This window comes from Oryctolagus cuniculus, chromosome 2, assembly GCF_051225735.1.
Source record: "Oryctolagus cuniculus isolate XC-2025 breed Fujian yellow rabbit chromosome 2, ASM5122573v1, whole genome shotgun sequence".
NCBI classification, from domain to species: Eukaryota; Metazoa; Chordata; class Mammalia; order Lagomorpha; family Leporidae; genus Oryctolagus; species Oryctolagus cuniculus.
Genome location: NC_142868.1, coordinates 28,119,615 through 28,142,759, shown reverse-complemented (window position 1 = coordinate 28,142,759; position 23,145 = coordinate 28,119,615). Strand labels below are relative to the sequence as shown.

At 37.5% G+C, this 23,145-nt stretch overlaps 1 pseudogene; it reads right to left on the bottom strand.

Annotated features, from left to right (window-relative positions):
* Window positions 1-63: 63 nt before the first annotated feature.
* Window positions 64-266, bottom strand: LOC127490482 (U2 spliceosomal RNA; annotated as a pseudogene).
* Between the last annotated feature and the right edge of the window lie 22,879 nt (window positions 267-23,145).

The following is a 23,145-nucleotide window of genomic DNA, read 5'->3' as shown; positions in this document are numbered from 1 at the left end:
TGTGGGAGATCCAGAAGAAGCTCCTGGCTCCTGGCTTCAGATCGCTCACCTCCAGCTGTTGTGGTCAATTAGAGAGTGAACCAGAGGATGGAAGATCTCTTTTTCTGCCTCTGCCTCTCTGTTAACACTGCCTATCAAATAAAATAAATAAATATTTAAAAAATTCAATGAATGATAAAGAAATGTTTCCAATTTAGCAAATGAATACTTTTTTCTGATAAGAACAGATACTACACTTGATCTTAGCCAAAAGGCCGAGAAGCGATTGTGAATACTTTTTTCATCAATAATATTTATTTAACTGTGTAGGTACAGAACATTTCACTGGACATTGGAAGTAGTTACCAAATATGTGAAAACAATAATGTGTGGGTTAATTTGTTCTGGTTTCCTGAAGTAGTTTACAACAGGTTTGCTTATTTGGATATTTGAGATTTTTTAAATAAATTTCCATATAATTAAACATGAAGGTTTATCTTTTTATCTTTCAATTGAAACTGACATACCTGATTCCTTTCTTTGTTTTTTTTTTTTTTTTCCAGTGTAAATTAAAAGAGATCATAAACCCAAGTAGAAATGTTGACAAATGAAGGCAATTCTTGGATCAAGACAAAATGGAAAGTTCTGGAGCTAGAGCCATTTTTCCACCTTTGGCTGTTTTTTAGCTTGTCATCTGCCAAGGATTGGATCCACAAATAACTCAGTCCTCTCTGCTCTCCACACTGGATTCTCGTTAAACTGCCTGTGCCAGAAGAGATGTATTTTTCTACACCGGGATTGGTTCTGAGGTCTGAGACCCACGATAATTATTTGTAAGAGAAAACTCAATTCTTTAGTGAGTGACATTTGCTTCTGGGCTTTTCTTTTTCTCTCTTTTCTAAGATTTATTTATTTATTTGAAAATCAGAGTTACACAGAGAGAGGAGAGGTAGAGAGAGAGAGAGAGGGAGAGATATCTTCAACCACTGGTTCAGTCCCAAGCTGGCAGCAAAGTCTGGGGCTGAGCCAATCCGAAGCCAGGAACCAGGAGCTTCTTCCAGGTCTCCCACACTGGTTCAGACATTCAAGGACTTGGGTCATCTTCTACTGCTTTCCCAGGCCAAAGCAGAGAGCTGGATAGGAAGTGAAGCAGCTGGGACTCAAACCAGTGCCCATATGGGAGACCGGCACTGCAGGTGGTGGCTTTAACCACTATGCCACAGTGTGGGCCCTCTGCCCTTTTCTCTTTTCACATACAAATAATTTTTATTTATTTATTTATTCAGGAAAGTTTTTATCTGTTTTATTTAGATAATAAGGTGAAATTATGTCTCTGCCACTGTAGTTCAATTCACTCAAGAGAAGAAAACCCTAAGTGTATCTGGCAAATGTCTTTCTCATCAATTGTATAGAACATTTGTTTTCATGAAAATAGGGTAAGTAATCATAAAACAATTGTTTTTTATCAGATTAAAATTTATGACTCCTGAATTTGCATGTTATTCTGCTAAAAATTACATAACAGAGTAACTGAGTAAGGGAACAACGTTCATTTTATCAATGTCACCTATAAAGCTCTGAATACCTAAATGAAGATCTCCTTTTCTTCTTACATTTTGTTTACCAATGGGAGAAAACCTTCCAGGGCACTTAATGTATTCATTAATATGTTATTCTTCTCAGATTCCTGGTCGATGTCTGCCACATTTCCATATCAGAAAATGCCCAGGATTGAATTGAACTTCTAAGTACAAATGAAAATAGATTTTAATAAGCCTGATACTGTGTTTATCTTCACTGTGATTCACATTTTGAAAAGAACCAGTTTACTGATCATGGTTTCTCATCTTCTTAATGTGAAAAGCCAAAACAATATTGCATTGAAATGATCTTCATTCAATTTATTTATAACAAATAAAAAACTTGCCCCTTTAAATAACCTTTGCTGCCAACTAAAATGCACAGTGAGATGTCTAAGTACTTCATCATAGGTAACTGATGCGAATCATTCTTGTACATTATTCTTAGGTATGATTTGGCATGAGTCAGCCTGCTATAATAGTTAGGAAATGTGTGCAGGTAAGTTTGCCAAAACATAACAATGCAATAAAGCAGCTAAGAAGACAGTAAACTAGTTGTTTAATATATATTGCAGCATATAAGACTTAAGTGGCATACAGACTACAAAATGAGTATCTTTATTTGCACATTTCAAAAGTGGTTATTTTTGTGATACACATGCTAAAAATATGACAACAGTTGTTATATACAAACCATCCTTTTGGTGTTCATATAAGCATAGTAATTCAATAACTTATCTTTACTCTAAATGTTTTTCTTAGTTTTGTTCTTAGAATTATTTTCTTAGAATACCAACATCCCCCCGCCCCGCCGCCCCAAGGCTCATATGTTTGTCACACTTGGCTCCGCTAAAAGATGTAATTATGGATAGTACATGATTTAAAATGTTGAGAATCAAACCCATTCGAGGTAACATGGTTGGATATATGCTGATATAATCTGTTTCTAAAGATTAAAAGCAATCTAGGAGCAATGTTTTGTGCTTACCTGCAATTTTTGGCTAATGTGGGATGACTTAAATTTATAATGAAGCATCAAGGTGTTCTTCATTGGTTTCTTATTTCAATTACTTTCATTGACAAAGTAACAAAGTGATCATTTGAAGATGGATATTTGCTATTTTAAGTTAATCAAAGACTACTGATAAATAGAAGAAGAAAAAAAACACCTTGTTGAGTCAGAGAATTCATACTTTGTATCAGGTAAGCTCTGCCACCCATTAAGAATAAATCAGCTTTGAACAGATTCACTGTCCTGAGACAAATGCTTGTTTTGCAGCTAAAATGTGAATACTCAGTGAATTCCAGGAATTGATGCAGCATTTCCTCTGAAGGTTCCCACCTGGTTGAGTCCTTTTTTATTTACTGTTGTAAACAGTTGTTAGAGTCAGACAGATGTAAATAAAGAGTATCAGTTTCTTTAAAACAAAACAAAACAATAAAAACAAACAAACAAAAAAACCTCTATTGTACTCTTAAGCCAGATCTGTTAACTCATCCATCTGTGCTTTGACAAGGTTTTGGCTAATCCATAGCCTCGTTGGTTACTTTCAGATATTGATAGTTTCTTTTTTTTCAGACATTAATTAAACTACAATAAAACAAAGGCAATGATACCTTCTTTTCCAATTTAAAGATACTGTGTTCAGGCCCTACCCTTATACCCAACCATAAAGTTTGAAATTCTTACTGTCATTCTATTTAAGATAGTAGCAAAAATCGCTTTACCTCTGTTTATTTCCTATATTCATTTAAGTGCACTCTGGGAAAAATGGAGGCCACAGACAACACATGGATCACTTTATGATTGCTGTTCCTTAGGATCATAAAAGAAAGTTTCAGAATATTTCATTCTTTTATAGCATTTTTTCCTACCATGGGGTAATAGTCTTCATTTCTTAGGTCATCAACAGGTAGACTTCTTTACAGTAAACATACACTCAATGATTACAGTTCTCCTAAACATTGTAGATTTATTTATTTGAGAGAGACAGACAGAGAGCCGCTTCATTGTACAGATGCCCATGACTGTTGGGCATAGGCGAGGCTGAAGAAGCTGGGAGCAACAAGTTTGATCCAGGTCTACCATTTGAGTAACAGGGCTCTAACTTCCTGAGCTCTTTCTTGCTGTCTTGCAGTGCCTTCATGATCAAGAAATTAAAATCAGGAGTGGAACAAGTTGCCAGGCCATTCTATAGGACAGTGCTTGTGTCTGCAGCTCCCCTAGTCAGCATATTTTTTAATACCTTGGAGAAGGGTGTGTATACTTGGGACCCTCCAGGGGTTTATGGTTAGCAGATAGCTGATTAGGTTGCCCAAGTAAATTAATCCCAACATTTTCTTTGGACCTTGAAGTTCCTTTCTCTATAATATGCAATTGAAATGTCAACAATTTGACTTTATTGACTGGGTGTCATAGACTATTAATATCATCTCCATTAGATCATATCAAGGAGTTTGTTCAAACTCAATCTTGTATTTCCCTCTTGTCTATCTCCCACTTACCCAAATGCATTTTAAGATGATGCTAATAGGGACTGGAACATCTTTTAGTATTTTACTGTTTAAGCCATGACTCCTTATACTTTCCCTTTGTGATTACACAATCATTCTTTCTACCTGACTGATGACAGAGATGCTAAGTAAGAAGAGTTTCCCTTTGTTCAGTTTATTTATTTATTTATTTGACAGGCAGAGTGGACAATGAGAGAGAGAGAGACAGAGAGAAAGGTCTTCCTTTTGCCGTTGGTTCACCCTCCAATGGCCGCCACTGCTGGCGTGCTGCGACTGTCGCATCGCGCTGATCCAATGGCAGGAGCCAGGTACTTATCCTGGTCTCCCATGGGGTGCAGGGCCCAAGTACTTGGGCCATTGGGCCATCCTGCACTGCACTCCCTGGCCACAGCAGAAAGCTGGCCTGGAGGAGGGGCAACCGGGACAGAATCCGGCGCCCCGACCGGGACTAGAACCCAGTGTGCCGGCGCCACAAGGCAGAGGATTAGCCTAGTGAGCCGCGGTGCCGGCCTGTTCAGTTTCTTACATAAACATGGGATGATTTTCTGAATAAGTTTGTTCTTGCTTTTACATGCAGTGGTAGTTCATAGATTTGAGGGTTGATTTTTCTCATACTCATCTACATTTGCTCAATTTCTCCGAAACAATGGCCCATTTTACTCCACAAGTGTCATTTCCACAGCACGGTGGTTATTGAGCATTTGCTTTAAAGGACAATGTAAAAAATAGTGACGTATTGGGGTTGATGCTGTGGCATAGTGGGTGGGGCCACTGCCTGCAGTGCTGGCATCCCATGTGGACACCGGTTAAAGTCCTGGCTGCTCTGCTTCCAATCCAGCTCTCTGCTACGGCCTTGGAGGGCAGTGGAGGTTGACCCAGTTCCTTGGGCCCCAGCTTTCACATAGGAGACCCAGGGGAGGCTCCTGGCTCCTGGCTTCAAATCGGCACAGCTCCGGCCGTCGAGGCCAGTTGGAGAGTGAACCAGCGGATGGAAGACCTCTGCCTCTCCTCTCTATGTGTAACTCTTTCAGGCAAATAAATAAATCTTTAAAAACATAATGACGTATTGTGGGCTATACAAATGTTGTTGAAACAACTTAACTCTGTCACCTCTGCCATCATATTATAAGAGCAGCCTTAAGTATTATGCAAAGAATGCTCTGACCATGTCCCAGTAGCACCGTAGTTTTAAAAAGAGTTAGTAAAATGAGAGAATGAGAGCCATAGCTTGCCAAACCTTTCTTTAGTTTATGATATTTGGCTAGATTCAGCCTTAACTGGAAATGCGGTCCCTCTGCCCCTGCAATTAGATACTGTCTTGATCCTCAGTTGTGTCTTCTTGATGAATAGAAATGACTTCGAAGCTCCTTGGAGTTCTTCTGGTCCTCCACACAGGTTGCAATTTGTATCTTCATAAATTTCAGGTTTTCTTCTTTCCTCTCCATGCTCTCTGGGAATGTCAAGAGAAGCCAAGCCTTTGTATTTATTCTTGTTACCATGGCACCTAATTGTCACAGCAATTTGAATTTTTATCACCTTGCCCTCCTCCTGCATCTCATTCTGTATACCAGAAATGATTTGAATAATCATGATGCAACTGTGTGCCAGGAATTACATGTGTCACATTTCCCCCAGCTATAAGATTACCCCTGTGCTATTTGAATATAGGAGAAAACCAAATCAGACTTCTATTTGGACAGTTTGTTGTGTGGAACCATTTCTGGTAGCAACTACTCTATCAATCAGGATCACTACAGATAACAAACAATGTAAACAAACTAAGATTGTATGAAAATGGCTTGATGAAGGAATTATTCACAAAGATTTGGGTAGTGTGTAGAGAAAACAGTGCAATATTTGGCTAATATATTTCCTCATGTAGGATGAGTTGATTTGTATTCATTTGAAATTCAGAAGTCAGTCTGATTTTTCCTGATAACACTGGGATCTTAGATTTATAGTATGATACTTTCCAAATGGTAATTATAGTCTGTTTAATATATTGGCATGGATAGTTGTCAAGTTAGGAATCCTGGTATTGATTTTCCATGCATTTCCTCCTGAAATCATTATACAAAATTGGAATCAATTCCACTAACATTTTATACATACTGAATTTGCTTAAAACCTTCATGGTAGTAATGTTTTTCTAAGGATTCATGAAGGAAGAGATGTATACAGTTTAGATAGACCACTATTTTTTAGTAATTAGACTGAAGGAAAACTAAAATATAGAAAAAATTAAAAAATGTAAATAAACATTATTAGGTATATATTATAATTTCAATTTCTTAGACTAATCTTGTTTAAAAATTATCTGGCTTAAATATTGAGTGTAAAATATCTAACTTAAGGGTTGGCGATGTGGAGCAGTGGGTTAAGTCACCTTCTTGTGACACCAGATTCCTATATGGGCACTCGTTTAATCTCCAGCTGCTCCTTTTCCAATCCAGTTCCTTGCTAATGTGCCTGGGAAATAGCAGGAGATGCCCCAAGCACTTTATCTCTGCCACCCATGTGGGAGACCTGGATAGAGTTCCAGGCTCCTGGATTTGGCCAGCATAGTGTTGGCAGTTGTGGCCATTTGGGGTGTGAACCAGCTGGATAGAAGTTTGGAAGTCTCTCTGTGTGTGTGTGTGTGTGTGTGTGTGTGTCCCTTTCTCTGTGTGACTCTGCCTTTCAAATAAATAGGTCTTTTTAAACTTGCTTAAAGCACACATATATTGAGGAGTAGTTTCTAGGCTTGAGTATATGCACTCCAATCAAGGCTACAATTCATCCCATACATTTAGGAACCTTCAATCATAAAAATTATGATTAACATGTACACCTGATCTTGCTTACATAAAATGATGCTTATAAATTTATATAAAAATGGCTGTCTAACATTATGGGATATTTATTCTCCCTAAAATACTTCATTTTTGTCTTTGATTATACGTTAATTTTCACCAACTGAAATACATCTTTAAGTTAACCTTCAAAGTGATCAGGTGCCATTTATATTTTACCTTACATTTAAATCTTAACTACTGAAATCAAAGAAGATTGCAATATATATAATACTTATTTGTAATACTAAAAATCTTTTTACACTGAAACAGGTATATTAATGTTGATTGTGCTTACTTGGTCAAGAATAAATCTAAAAGCTATTTTTCCATTGTAATTATGATATTATTTAACCATGACAATTCCTAATATTAATGTATTTTAGTTAAAATGCAAAGAAATCAAAATGCCCAAAAAATAACTTTGTACAAAATAGTCAATCAGATACTCTTAAAGGCAGAGTAAATGGAAAAGAAATTTGGTCAGAACTAAAATGCAAAATTCAGTCAGGCCAGGCAAGGAAAGGATGGGGTGGGTGGATGAGTTTTGCATTTCCAATTTTAGAAGTACATTTGCTGGACCTAGGACAGCAGAATTTTCCAATGTCTTGGGTGCATACGATTCATTTTTCAGGTTTATGAATACTTGAGTATTACAGAAATCAATAGTATGAGTACAATTATTAATATTACTCTTAAATCTGAGTACTTGAGGAAGCATAATTTAAGGCAATGCCTTTTTGTAAGATTTATTTATTTATTTTGAAAGTCTGATCTCTGCGAGTGAGACCCCAGTGGAAAGAACAGGTCTTCAAAGAAGGAGGTACATTTCTCTGAAGGGAGGAGAGAGCTTCCACTTTGACTATGACCCTGTCTGAATAAGATCAAAGTCGGCAAACTCAAAAGTCTTCCATAGCCTTGGAAACTCATGACTAGAGCCTAGGGAGACTACTGACGCCATAAACAAGAGTGTTAAGTCAACAACAGGAGTCACTGTGTACTTACTTCTCATGTGGGATCTGTCCTTAATGTGTTGTCCAATGTGAAGTAATGCTATAACTAGTACTGAAACAATATTTTACATTTTGTGTTTCTGTGTGGGTGCAAACTGATGAAATCTTTAGTTAATGTATACTAATTTGAGCTTCAGTATATAAAGATCATTGAAAATGAATCTTGATGTGAATGGAATGGGAGAGGGAGCGGGAGATGGGAAGGGTGCGAGTGGGAGGGAAGTTATGGGGGGGAAAGCCATTGTAATCCATAAACTGCACTTTGGAAATTTATATTTACTAAATCAAAGTTAAAAAAAAGAAAGTCTGAGTTACAGATAGAGAGGGAGAGAGAGAGATCTACCATCCACTGGTTCACTCTCCATATCGCCACAAAGGTCAGAGCTGGGCCAGGCCAAAGCCAGGAGCCAAGAGCTTTATCTGGTTCTCCCGCATTGATGGCAGGGGCCCAAATGTTTGGATCATCTTCTGCTGCTTTTCCCTGGCCATTAACAGGAAGCTGTATCAGAAGTGGAGCAGCCAATACATGAACCAGTGTCCATAAAGGATGCCAGTATCGCAGGTGGCAGATTTACCCACTATGCCACAACATCAGCCCCAGTAATGTCATTTTTAACTTATAGGAGAATTTTACTATCTCTTTTGCTAATAGTAATTTCTTATCTTTTTTTAAGATTTATTTATTTATTTGAAAGGCACAGTTACAAAGAGGCAGAGGCAGAGAGACAGAGAAGTCTTGAGAGAAGCAGGGCAGAGAGAGAAGTCTTCCATCTGCTGGTTCACTCTGCAAATGGCTGCAATGGCTGGAGCTCTGCTGATCTGAAGCCAGGAGCCAGGAGCTTCTTCCAGGTCTTCCATGCAGGTGCAGGGGCCCAAGCACTTGAGCCATCTTCTATTGCTTTCCCAGGCCATAGCAGAGAGCTGGGTCGGAAGTGGAACAGCCAGGACTCGAACCGGTGCCCGCATGGGACACCAGCACTAAGCAGCAATGCTGCTATGCCACAGCCCGAGCCCTAGGTTTTCTCTTCCTATATGAGTGGTTCATACTTCATTTTTCCTCGGTCTTTAAGCATATTCAGATTCTTATTCCCTACTAGTAAAATAACTCCTACCTCTCTCCCATCTTACTTTTAAAATCATCCTGCCATGTACTATATCTCTGTTTGCTATATATCTAGCCCAGGGAGCCTTACTGTTAGGGTCAGAACAGATCTTAAGTTTTATGTATAGCCATACTGGCAGGATAATAGCTTTTGCTCCAGAAAGATTTACTATGCAATCACACATAATCAAGTATTTCTCTTCAGCAAAGCTTGAGAAACTAAATAAAGCAATCATGTAAAGTGTTCAATGGCCATAAACACTTAATCTTTGACAAGAAGTTTTTATTTTTCCTATAATTTTAATTTAGAAAAAAGTTGAAAAAAAAAACACAAAGAGTTTAGCTCTTATTTTATAAATAAGTGATACTTCTGGCTTAAAGGCCTCCTCCTCTCTATCCTGTATAGGCTGTCTTAAAAACTGGCAAGATTTAAAAGGTCACAAATGTAAAATAACATTTCCCAGAACTCATTTATGTTAATCTGCTTATGGTCTGATAAATTCTAATTATTGTCTTCTCTCAAATTCATGCAGGAGTGAAAAATTCCCTTATAAGCTTCTTTGTTATCTTGTATATCCTTATGTATATCATTCTCATCAGGCCTTGGTTTCAGCCTCAAGTAGAAGAGCATACCATTTAGTAAAATCAGCAATCTTTTTTTTCATTTTATTTCTAAAATTAAGCTTTTTTCAGTTAAAATATTGTTACAAAACAGTTAGAATGAAGGGTGATAATAATGTGTATAAATATGATACTAAGCTATTATATAGGATACAGGATGTCACAGAAAATTCTGGCAAGACTATGGTTAATTCTAAAGAATAAGTGGAGTTTAAGAATGGAAAGGCAGAACAAGGCATTCCCAATGGACCACCATGTGTCCCCATGAAGCACTGTGAAACTTGTGTGTTCGGAAAGAAAATCATTCCATGTATCTTGACTAGAGTTGCTGGCACAGAATCTCCAGCTGCCTCCCGAATACTAAATCTTTTTTTTTTTTTTTTTTTGGTTTGTATCTGTACTAATGTTCTTTTCTCTCTGAGACACTAGAATATATAGCTGTTCCTTAAAACTACGATATATCCCATAATTAAGTTTTATGCAGGTAGAGGTCAGCTTTTATGCTTTCTGGAAGAATCCTTCTAAGGAGGCATAACTTCAACTGCCACTTTTTAAGTTTTGCTACCAAGTGCACAGACTATTGGCCATTTTATGTGAGAGAGGGAGAAACAAGCTATCTGAATTACAAATATATTTTTGATATTCTGTTTCTAATATCTAAAATTAACTTTGATGTAACTGCATATAAATAGTACAAAGAATAGTTGAGCTAAAAATCGTCTCATGAAAATGTTAAACATATGTTCTTAATATTAGATAATCAAACGTACTTATGAACAATATAATATTATTAAGATATAGATATCATATCATAATATGCACAATGGGCTAGAATATGAGTATAATAAAAGCAGGTAAAACAATTTGAAAGCTAAAGAAGTAATCTAAATGTGTTAAAAAAGTCTCCAGGACTTTTTTTGTCTGACTAGTATCATTAAACAAGATAAAATAGTAAAGGGAAGAAAAAAGATTAGAAAACGTTATAAGAAGTTCATTTTTGTATATTTTGACAGTGATTATCTATGAGAAGATCAAATATAGCCAAATAGATTTTTCTGGATCTAAAATTCTGTACAGACATTACTCAAGAATCTTTGTATGCAAAGATGTCAATAGACTGGCTAGAAATCTGACCTATTTTCTGTGAAGTCAGTCTAAATCTTTACCTATAAACCAAAGATACATGTTAAGTAGTTAAATAAATAAATAAATAGTTAGATAGGTAAGCAGGTAAATATCATAAGTAATAAAACAATTTCTTTTCTTACTACTTAGGTGCACATATAGCTTAGGTCTCCAGTGTCTCATTTAACTGAGTAATTATAAAGAAGGCATTACCACAAAGTGATTATTGAAAAAATTAAAATATTTTTCTTACTTTGCTTGTAGTTCTATCTTTTGGCTCAATTCACTTCTAAGAAAACCGAAAGCCTCCTCTTATGAGATCATTCTTAAAACTTTTATAATCTTCAGAGACTGTGTGGAAGAGTTTGTATAGAATATTAAACATACAAAGAATCCTGTGATGGCATAGATTAATCTAATAATAAACTTTCAAATAAATGACTATTACAGAACAATTTAATGATTTAGTAAATGGCTCATTCCTAGTCCTAGACACCTTTTTTTTTTTTTTTTTTTATTTATTTTTTTTTTTTTTGACAGGCAGAGTGGACAGTGAGAGAGAGAGACAGAGAGAAAGGTCTTCCTTTGCCGTTGGTTCACCCTCCAATGGCCGCCGCGGCCGGCGCGCTGCGGCCGGCGCACCGCGCTGATCCGATGGCAGGAGCCAGGAGCCAGGTGCTTTTCCTGGTCTCCCATGGGGTGCAGGGCCCAAGCACCTGGGCCATCCTCCACTGCACTCCCTGGCCACAGCAGAGGGCTGGCCTGGAAGAGGGGCAACCGGGACAGAATCCGGCGCCCCGACCGGGACTAGAACCCGGTGTGCTGGCGCCGCTAGGCGGAGGATTAGCCTAGTGAGCCGCGGCGCCGGCTCCTAGACACCTTTTGAGATACAAATTTCAATTCAGTATTTCTCTGGCACTCATAAAAGTAAAATGCATATGCAATTCAATGTTAATTTTCTTATTCTAAAAAGACTTTGCAATAGACCAATTCATTTATCTTCCCCTTCTCTGCCACTTATTTCAATTGAATAAATACAATACCATTCTTTGCTGTTTTGATTGAAGAAGTGAGACAGAATATGCCTTTATAATTCCAAGGGAATGTGAATTCCTACAATAGACAAAAGGGAAAGAAGGCATTTATTTCTAAATTAGCAGGTATATAGTCTGAATTTTTTAAAGGATAGGGGTATGATTATGCACATGGTAATTCTTCCTAAAGTAGAAGTATTTCAGTTAATTATTTAAATTTGTGCTTGGAATTCATTTTGAAATGTGAACCTCTACCCCAGGTCATGATTATAAAAAAAAGGCTATTAGGAAGTTTAAAATATTTTCTCATATAGGCATAAAATACAATATTATGAAACAGCTAAAATTCTGATGTAATAACATATTTAATATTAGGAAAATGGGTTCACAATCTTTAATAAAAATAAAAGCAATATATATATAAAGTCAGATGTCAGCAGAGTCTATTTTTTGTAAAAATACATAATAATTTATACTTATACACTTAGAATTGAAGTCTATTATGAAGTCAAATTCTGGGCAATTTTTTAAAATCTAATTTTGAACATCTATATCTTCTCCTCTGAAGACATGCTGCTAATGACACAAAGAAAAAGAAAAAGTAAAATAGAGAACAACACAATATATATTTCAGATATACACTAATAAATAAGTACATTTATTCAAAGTTCTGCTTCCATAACATTTCAGAAGCAAATTTATTCACATATGTTAAACAGCAAATATCAGGACTAAAAGATAGCAATTTCATTAATCTAGTACAAGAAATTACCATTTCTGAAATGACAGAACACTTAAAAGTAACTGTAAATTCAACATCATTTAGCTGACTTCTCATCTGTGCTGATGTGTACATCAGTAAATAAATCAATACAATTTTACTTAAGTTAACTTCAGTAAAATGACAGCTTATCACTACATTGTACTTAGTCTAGCCTGGAAAGCTTCTCTTTCACAAAAGTCCAGTTGTGTCTTCCAGAGTTTGTTTCCCACTCTTCCCCCACGAGGGGCTGTGAAATTGGAGGCTAGAGGGGAGTTGTCTATTGCAATGAACATATTCTGCTTAAAAACTAAGTTTTACATATCTATTGGTGCATAACAAAATACTCAAAGCACGACCTTAAACCAGCAGTGAATATTACCTCTTATTCTTCGGGTTTATTTCAGTGTTTCCTACTTTGGATCTTTCAAATAGTTATAATCAGTTGGTAGACGGGACAGTGGTCAAGAGTGGCACTAACTGTGCTGAAAGCCCAGAGAAGCTCACAGGCTTGGCTCATACTTGACACTGGCTTTCAAATGGCAGTTCAGATGGGCTTGTAAATTGAAGAGCCTATTCATAAATTCTACAGGCAGTATGACATTTCCAGAACATGTTGGGTTCCAGCAGGTCATTTATCAGGACTGAGTATTATGGCATTGCTGTAGAAGTACAGCATCATCTACACTGCATTACCTTGGTATGGTGTGTTCCTTGGTATAGGGAAGCAGTTTCAAACTTAAAAAGGACTATGTAGGTGTAAGAAAACCAGAAGTAAATTAGTACATGCTTGGAGCAGACAAGAGCAAAAAAGGTGGAAATTGGGAAAATTATCTTCCACTGTCAGAAAACTTACATGATTTTAAATTTTCATTATTTAATTACTTGAAATGATATAATTTCAGGGAAGAATGACAATGAAAAAGAAGAATAAAAATATAATTTTTATTTTTCAACATAAACTCCAATGGGTTCAAAACATTTCTGTAAGTGATGAAGCCAAACATTTTGTCCTAAAGACCTGAGGATCACATGAACTTAACCATGGCAATGTGGGTTTTTTATATTATTGACAGGGGCCGGCGCCGCGACTCACTAGGCTAATCCTCCGCCTTGTGGTGCCGGCACACCAGGTTCTAGTCCCGGTCGGGAAGCCGGATTCTGTCCCGGTTGCCCCTCTTCCAGGCCAGCTCTCTGCTGTGGCCAGGGAGTGCAGTGGAGGATGGCCCAAGTGCTTGGCCCTGAACCCCATGGGAGACCAGGATAAGTACCTGGCTCCTGCCTTCGGATCAGCGGTGCGCTGGCTGCAGCGCGCTGGCCGTGGTGGCCATTGGAGGGTGAACCAATGGCAAAAGGAAGACCTTTCTCTCTGTCTCTCTCACTCTCTCACTGTCCACTCTGCCTGTCAAAAAAAAAAATATTATTGACAGGAAAAAAAGTGATCTTTTCAAATTTTTTAAGATTAGAAAACAAAAAGGAGTCAGAAGGAGTCACAGCATAACCATATTGTGGGTGTCAAATGGTTTTCCATTGAAATTCTCCCAAAATTTCCCTTGATTGATTAGAGCGATGAGCAGCAGCATTGTCAAGGTGAAGAAAGACCTGCCTGGGGCAGTTTTCCTGGGCATTTTCTGCTCAAGCTTTGGTCAACTTTCTTAAAACACTCTCCTAATCAACAGATGCTATCATTGTTTGTTTCTCCATAAAATAACCAACCAAAATACTTTGAGAATCCAAAAAAAAAAAAAAAAAAGTATTGTCAGCATCTTTACCCTTGACTGGTCCTGTTTAGTTTTAACTGGGCCAAGAACATTTTTTTTGCCTCCATTGTTTGATTGTGCTTTCATTTCAGGATCATACTGGTAAAGCCATGTTTCATCTTCTGTTAAAATTCTTGGAAGGACTGTTTCAAAACTTTCTTCAAGTACTTGCATTGTGGTGTAGTGGGTAAAGCAGCAACCTGTGGGGCCAGTTCAAGTCCCAGCTGTTTCACTTCTTATCCAGCTCCCTGCTAATGCACCTGGGAAAACAGAGCATGGCCCAAGTGCATGGGCCCTGCATCCATGTGGGAGATCTGGAAAATGTTCCTGGCTCCTGCCTGTGGACCAGCCCAGCCCCGGCCATTTGGGAGTGAACATGTGCTGAAGATCTCTCCTTCTTCATCTCTCTCCATAACTCTGCCTTTCAAGTAAATAAATAAATCTTAAAAATGAACATAGAAAAATCTCTTCAAAAAGGTATGCCTCTCATTTGCAGCTTATCTGGATACAGCCAGTTTTGGCACACATTAAGCAGGAAGTTGGTCCAACTATAAAGTTTAGAGACAGAATTGTGTATGTAGTACCAGTTTAGAAGCCTATGATGGTGTCTATTGTTTCTGCTCTCAGTTGGTCCTCTTAAATTGGGCACAAATAAAATTAGGTTTACTTCAAAAAAAAAAAAAATGATGTGGGTAGTCTGCTACTACGGGTTTCATCTCCAAAATCATCTCAAACCTTGTTAAAATTACTTATCCATTTCTAAGGTTTTGATTGGACATTTCGCCATAAAGTATAAGTTATTGATGACTTCACTGTTCACCTAAGCTTCACTATAAATGTAATGCTCTCTCTTGCATCAATTTTAACAAGATCACAAAACCCTAAAGGACTACTTTCAAGCAGATATTTTATCCTTCAAATTAGATTGTTAGGATATGTTACAAGAAATCACTAAGAACTTATTTTGCTGAAAAAAATTTTAAAATATTATTTATTTTTTCTTTGAAAGGTAAACATCAGAAGGATAGAGAAAGAAATATTTTCTTTTTTAATTTTATTTAATAAATACAAATTTTGAAAGTACAACTTCTGGATTATAGCAGCCCCCCCCCCCCAACCTCCCTCCTACCCACAACCATCCCATCTCCTGCTCCCTCTCCCATTCCATTCTTCACCAAGATTCATTTTCAATTATCTATATATACAAAGGATCAACTTGGTATATACTAAGTAAAGATTTCAACAGACTGCAACCACAGAGATATACAAAGTATAAAGTACTGTTTGAGTAGTAGTTTTACCATTGATTCACATAATACAACACATTAAGGAGAAAGATCCTACGTGTCAAGCAAGTGTACAGTGACACTCTTATTTATGATGTCTGTAATCACCTGAGGATCTTGTAATGAGCTTCCAAGGCTATGGAAGCCTCTTGATTTCTGAGTCTAGAGTGCTGTTTAGGACATCTGCCATTCTATGAGTCTGCTGTGTGTCCCTCTTCCCATGTTGTACCATTCTCTCCTTTTTAATTCTTTTTTTTAACTTTTATTTAATGAATATAAATTTCCAAAGTACAGCTTATGGATTACAATGGCTTCCCCCCTCATAACGTCCCTCCCACCCGCAACCTTCCCCTTTCCCACTCCCTCTCCCCTTCCATTCACATCAAGATTCATTTTCATTTCTCTTTATATACAGAAGATCAGTTTAGCATACATTAAGTAAAGATTTCAACAGTTTGCTCCGACACAGAAACATAAAGTGAAAAACACTGTTTGAGTACTAGTTATAGCATTAAATCTCAATGTACAGCACACTAAGGACAAAGATCCTACATGAGGAGTAAGTGCACAGTGACTCCTGTTGTTGATTTAACAAATTGACACTCTTGTTTATGGCATCAGTAATCACCCTAGGCTCTTGTCATGTGCTGCCAAGGCTTTGGAAGCCCCCTGAGTTCACTGACTTTGATAATTTTTAGACAAGGCCATGGTCAAAGTGGAAGTTCTCTCCTCCCTTCAGAGAAACAAACCTCCTTCTTTGATGACCTGTTCTTTCCACTGGGATCTCACTCATGGAGATCTTTCATTTAGGTGTTTTTTTTTTTTTTTCTCCCCAGAGTGTCTTGGCTTTCCATGCCTAAAATACTCTCATGGGCTTTTCAGCTGGATCCGCATGCCTTAAGGGCTGATTCTGAGGCCAGAGTGCTGTTTAGGACATTTGCCATTCTATGGGTCTGCTGTGTATCTCACTTCCCATGTTGGATCATTCTCTCCCTTTTTTATTCTATCAGCTAGTATTTTCAGACACTATTCTTGTTTATGTGATCCCTTTGGTTCTTAGTCCTATCATTATGATTAATTGTGAACAGAAATTGATCACTGGGACTAGTGAGATGGCATTGGTACATGCCACCTTGATGGGATTGAATTGGAATCCCCTGGTATGTTTCTAACTCTACTGTTTGAGGTAAGTCAGCTTGAGCATGTCCCGAATTGCACATCTCTTCCCTCTCTTATTCCCACTCTTATATTTAACAGTGATCACTTTTCAGTTAAGTTTCAGCACGTAAGAAGAATTGTGTATTGATTACAATATTCGACCAAAAGTATTAAGTAGAACAAACAAAAATAATACTAAGAGGGATAACATATCAAGTTGCACATCAACAGTCAGGGTGAGGGCTGATCAAGTCACCGTTACTCATAGTATTCATTTCACTTTAGCAGGTTTCCTTTTTGGTGCTCAGTTAGTTGTCACCTATCAAGGAGAACAAGTGGTATTTGTCCCTTTGGGATTGGCTTATTTCACTCAGCATAATGTTTTCCAAATTCCTAACAGGGATCACTTTTCAGTTAAAATTTAAACACCTAAGAATAATTGTGTATTAATTACAGAGTTCAACCAATGGTACTAGAAAAAAAATACTAAAATGAATAAAGTATTACATTGTACATCAACCGTCAGGACAAGAGCTGATCAAGTCACTGTTTCTCATAGTGTCCATTTCATTTCAACAAGTTTCCCCTTTGGTGCTCAGTTAGTTGTTGCCTTTTTAATTCTATCAGTTAGTATTAGCAGACACTAGTCTTGTTTATGTGATTCCTTTGACACTTAATCCTATCATAATGAACAATTATGAAATGAAACTGATCATTTTGACTAGTAAAATGGCATTGGGACATGCCACCTTGATGGGATTAATTTGGAATCCCCTGGCACATTTCTAGCTCTACCATTAGAAATGGGCCAAGGACTTCAATAGACATTTTTCAAAAGAGAATATCCAAATGGCCAACAGACACATGAAAAAATGTTCAGGATCACTAGCAATCAGGGAAATGCAAATCAAAACCACAATGAGGTTTCACCTCACCCCAGCCCATCAACAGTAGATTGGATAAAGAAATTATGGGACATGTACTCCATAGAATACTATACAGCAGTCAAAAACAATGAAATCTGGTCATTTGCAACAAAATGGAGGAATCTGGAAAACATCCTGCTGAGTGAAATAAGCCAGTCCCAAAGGGACAAATATCATATGTTCTCCCTGATCAGTGACAACTAACCAAGTACCAAAAAGGAAACCTGTTAAAGTGAAATGGACATTATGAGAAATGGTGACTTGATCATCCCTTGCCCTGACTGTTGATGAACAACTTAATACTTTATCCCTTTTAGTATTTTCTTGTTTGTTCTACTTAATATTATTGGTTGAATTCTGTATACACAGTTATTCTTAAGTGTTGAAATATAACTGAAAAGTGGGAATAAGAGAGGAAGAGATGTATAATTTGGGACATGCTCAATCTGACTTGCCCCAAATGGTAGAGTTAGAAACATATCAGGGGATTCCAATTTAATCCCATCAAGGTGGCATGTACCAATGCCATCTCACTAGTCCCAGTGATCAATGTCTGTTCACAATTGATCATAATGAAAGGACTAAGAGTCAAAGGGATCACATAAACAAGACTAGTGTCTGAAAATACTAACCGATAAAATAAAAAAAAAAAGGAGAGAATGATCCAACATGGAAAGTGGGCGGGATACACAGCCTCAGAATCAGCCCTTAAGGCATTCAGATCTGGCTGAAAAGCCCATGAGAGTATTTTAGGCATGGAAAGCCAAGACACTCTGGCAAAAAAAAAAAAAAAAAAAAAAAAAAACCTAAAAGAAAGATCTCTGTGAGTGAGATCCCAGTGGAAAGAACGGGTCATCAAAGAAGGAGGTTCGTTTCTCTGAAGGGAGGAGAGAACTTCAACTTTGACTATGACCTTGTCTAAATATGATCAGAGTTAGCGAACTCAAAAGGCTTCATGTCAAGAGCCTAGGGTGATTACTGACGCCATAAAAAAGGTATCAATTTGTTGAGTCAACAACAGGAGTCACTATGCACTTACTCCTCATGTAAGATCTCTGTCCTTAATGTGCTGTACATTGTGATTTAATGCTATAACGAGTACTCAAACAGTATTTTTCACTTTGTGAGTGCAAACTGTTGAAATCTTTACTTAATATATACTAAATTGATCTTCTGTATATAAAAATAATTGAAAATGAATCTTGATGTGAATGGAAGGGGAGTGGGTGCAGGAGAGGGGAGGGTTGCGAGTGGGAGGGAAGTTATGAGGGGGGAACAAGCCATTGTAATCCATAAACTGAGCCGGCGCCACGGCTCACTAGGCTAATCCTCCGCCTAGCGGTGCCGGCACACCGGGTTCTAGTCCCGGTTGGGAAGCCGGATTCTGTCCCGGTTGCCCCTCTTCCAGGCCAGCTCTCTGCTGTGGCCAGGGAGTGCAGTGGAGGATGGCCCAGGTGCTTGGGCCCTACACCCCATGGGAGACCAGGAAAAGCACCTGGCTCCTGGTTCCTGCCATCGGATCAGCGCGGTGCGCCAGCCGCAGTGCGCCAGCCGCGGCAGCCATTGGAGGGTGAACCAACGGCAAAGGAAGACCTTTCTCTCTGTCTCTCTCTCTCACTGTTTACTCTGCCTGTTAAAAAAAAATCCATAAGCTGTACTTTGGAAATTTATAGTCATTAAATAAACATAAAAAAATCACATTTTCGATATTTGCCTCGTCATAACATTGCTTCTTTCACCTTTCTGTTTCATTTTCTGTTTATGTCATTTTCTCATTTTTGATTAATTGAAATTTTAATAATCAAATGCCATAAGGAAAAGGAAAGCACCCAGTGTGTTCTTGAGATGTATTTTTGGTTTGCATTAGTGTAGACATAAAGTGAAGCATGTATTATTATAATCACTTTGCTATAAATAGGTATACACTGGATCAATGTGAGAGAACATGCAAAATGAAGCATACATTTAAAAAGTGTAGCATATAAGACTTTTTTTAATATTTTTTTTTGACAGGCAGAGTGGACAGTGAGAGAGAGAGAGACAGAGAGAAAGGTCTTCCTTTTGCCGTTGGTTCACCCTCCAATGGCCGCTGCAGCTGGTGCTCTGCGGTTGGCACATCGCGCTAATCCGAAGCCAGGAGCCAGGTGCTTATCCTGGTCTCCCATGCGGTTGCAGGGCCCAAGCACTTGGGCCATCCTCCACTGCACTCCCTGGCCACAGCAGAGAGCTGGCCTGGAAGAGGAGCAACCGGGACAGAATCCAGTGCCCTGACCGGGACTAGAACCCCATGTGCCGGCGCCGCAAGGCAGAGGATTAGCCTATTGAGCCGTGGCGCTGGCCGCATATACGATTTAAGCATTCAGATATTCTAGGACAATTTTCTCTTCTCCTTAGTATATTATGTAATGGTTTCCTTCTTTGATATGATTGATTATTCTTTCTTCTTATTCATTTCCCTTGCCCTTTGAGTTCTGTTGCTGTTTTCGTTTCCGTTTCATATCTCCCATCACTCTTTCCCATTTTGCACTATTCTTATTTTATCTTTTCCTTAATTAGAACTGTTAAATGGTGCTTTTTACTAAAAAATTTTGATTGGAGGAAACACCTATGCTACAGGAGCAGACAAGCGGCATCAAAGTAATCTTGTATAAATCAAAGTAAGTATTTTAGTATGTGCCAGAAAAACATAGTTTATTGCTATTTGAATAGGAGTGAAAAAGACAATTCAATAAAGACATCTCAGCAAAGACAATATTTAGAGATAAAGAAGAGGTTTTATTCTTTAAGAAAAAGAATGTGAGGACAACCAAGAATTCAGTAGGGATTATAACAAGTAGAGTTAAAGATCATAGTTGCCTTGGCAACTGAACCATCACACAGTACTATCCTGGTGCTAAAAATACAGGTACATAAGGTAAATAGCAAGTTAGAGCCATACTAGACTTGGGGAAGTGGTCACGGAGAAATTGGGGAGAACTTTCTGCTATAAGTTGGAAGAATGTAACTAAGTATTACAAAATAAACTTTAACTCAAATATTAAAGAAAAACGAGATTGTTTAGAATCCTGTCTCCTCAGGTACAGTTTAGCTGTTCATTTTGTGTTAATGCACAGTAAAAAAAAAAAAATCATGAGATTGTATCCATCTATGTTGACTGGGCTAGTTTAATCATTATTGACCCTCGGAAAGAAAGCCTAGCATTCAAGTATCCAAACTAAGGAGAAGAAATAAAATGATCTCCTTATCCTGGTGCTCTGTGTTGGGACAAGGTGGGTAACTGTTACTTACATTGTTCTTCTCATTATTCTTGTCTCAGGATTGTGTTCTCTACAGAATGAAGATGGAGAAACAAGGATATGGCCTAGCAAACAGCAGAAAGTTATAAACAGATTACTCTGGACTCTGGTAATTAGGAGATTGAACTGAAAATATTGTCCAGTATGAATATTGGATCAGAAGTTCTTAGTAGAGTTCATCAATCTCTAAAATTACATAGCAATCTATGTTTGATGTTTAAATAGAGCTACTTAAAAATAGACGAAAGGGGATGAGTTTTTATGACCCAGATATTCTTTTGGGTAGTCAGTACAAACAGTGACATAGAAGGAGCTATTCTACTACAAGAAAAAACATAATGCTCTGGCTCTTCACTTGAGGACAGAAGAATCCCTCAAAAATGTTGGCTTTTACACTGGCTAAAAGAAAATATTGACACTAAAGATTCCTCTGCAGGACCTGGTCAATGTGCAGATTGAGAGAGTTGGACGTTGAGGAAACAAATATATCAGATAAAGTTAACCTGCACCATGAAGTCAGTGTACAAACCTAAAAGGCAGTAACCACAGGAGGTTTCTGGGATCTCACCTTTCAAGCTCATAAACCACAATCTTTGACTGAGGAGGATGCAAAAGGGCTATCACTTCCTCAAGAGATTCTGCCTTTAAGGAAAATGGTGATGGATCTCTAAAAACTGTCAGCAATAAAGCGACTTCACTGGAGGAGAAGAAATAAAAGGCAAAGATGTAGGATTCAAAAAGATACCAGAGTAGTTAAGAAAAATGCTGTTAATAGTGGTATTCCCTAAGAGAGATACAAAAGAGATGAATCCAAGTTAATACTTTATTGTGAGAATTTGGTTACTAGATGTGTGATAAATATTTCATTTAACCTACATAGGAATCAGTTTTAATCACTGACTTTTTAATAGTAGTAAAAGTCATTTTGGTTAAAAATCATATTAAGATATTTATGAGTTTTATCAAGTAACTGTATAGTATTCTAGTTTTTAATAATAATTCCTTTAGAAATTTTATGTTAAAATATGTGTGTTTTTTGGTGGCAGGCCTAATGACATTGCTGCACAATATTAATACAAGAGGTGTGAGAATATAAACAGGTATATATTTTTGCATCTCCAGGATCATCCTTAATTCCCAGGAATTAGAATTGAGGCAGACATCGTGAATGTTAAATAACTGAATAACTTTTGATCCCTAGAAGAGTATGTTACTATATTTGATATAATTAGAAGAGACTGATGGTGTACATGTTAACTTTTCCAGCTTACAATAGAACAAACTACATGTTAATTTACATACAAACATACTCACAAATGTATATATTCAAATATATGTGCACACATGCATGTATATTTGGAGAATCTTGACATATTAGCTATACCCATCATTTCTGTGTGTTCTGAGCTAGTATGTGAAGTGGATAGGGTGCTGCAGCAGTACTTACAACATTCCCTTGAGCAAAATGTGTAAAAATGCTGAAGACAGAAAATTATATTTTCAAGTCAGGATATTAAATTAAAAAATCAGCAGATTTTTATTATACTGGAGAGACATATCAAAGTTAAGTTTAGAAGTATCAGAAGCTTTGGTACCAGCAGCCTGGAAAAGGAGCTGCTATAACCATGGTTATTCTGATGCTTTGAACCTCTTGTGCTCTGATCCCACCTGACCTATGCCAACCAAAGATGAAAGACGCAATTGAAAAAAGTGAGAAAACAAATTGGCCACAACCAGGTGAAACTGAGCGACCCATCTCTTGTTGCCAAGCAGAAGTACAAGCCACAAAATGGACAGGTAGGAGAGAGCCTCTGATGAAAAATTTCTCAGGATGCAGGTCCTACCTAAAGAATAGCAAGTTAAACTCTTCCTGAGAAAATTGGTGATGTGACCAACGTGTCTTGGCACCCTCATTTTGAAGGAAGGATAGAACAGATGATGTAATAGATTGAGGATAAGGATTAAGCAAAGCTTTTGGTAGTTAGTTAACTTTACTGAAGAAAGCCAAAAATGGGATTAAGTTACCACCGAAAAGGAATTTAACCTGAACTATCTGAATTCTTGTGGGTCATTTAGTTGCAGGGGAACCATTTTTTAAAAAACCTTAGGCAATCAAGAAGCTTTCAGTGAGCCAAACTCATGTGGTAAATATGATAAATA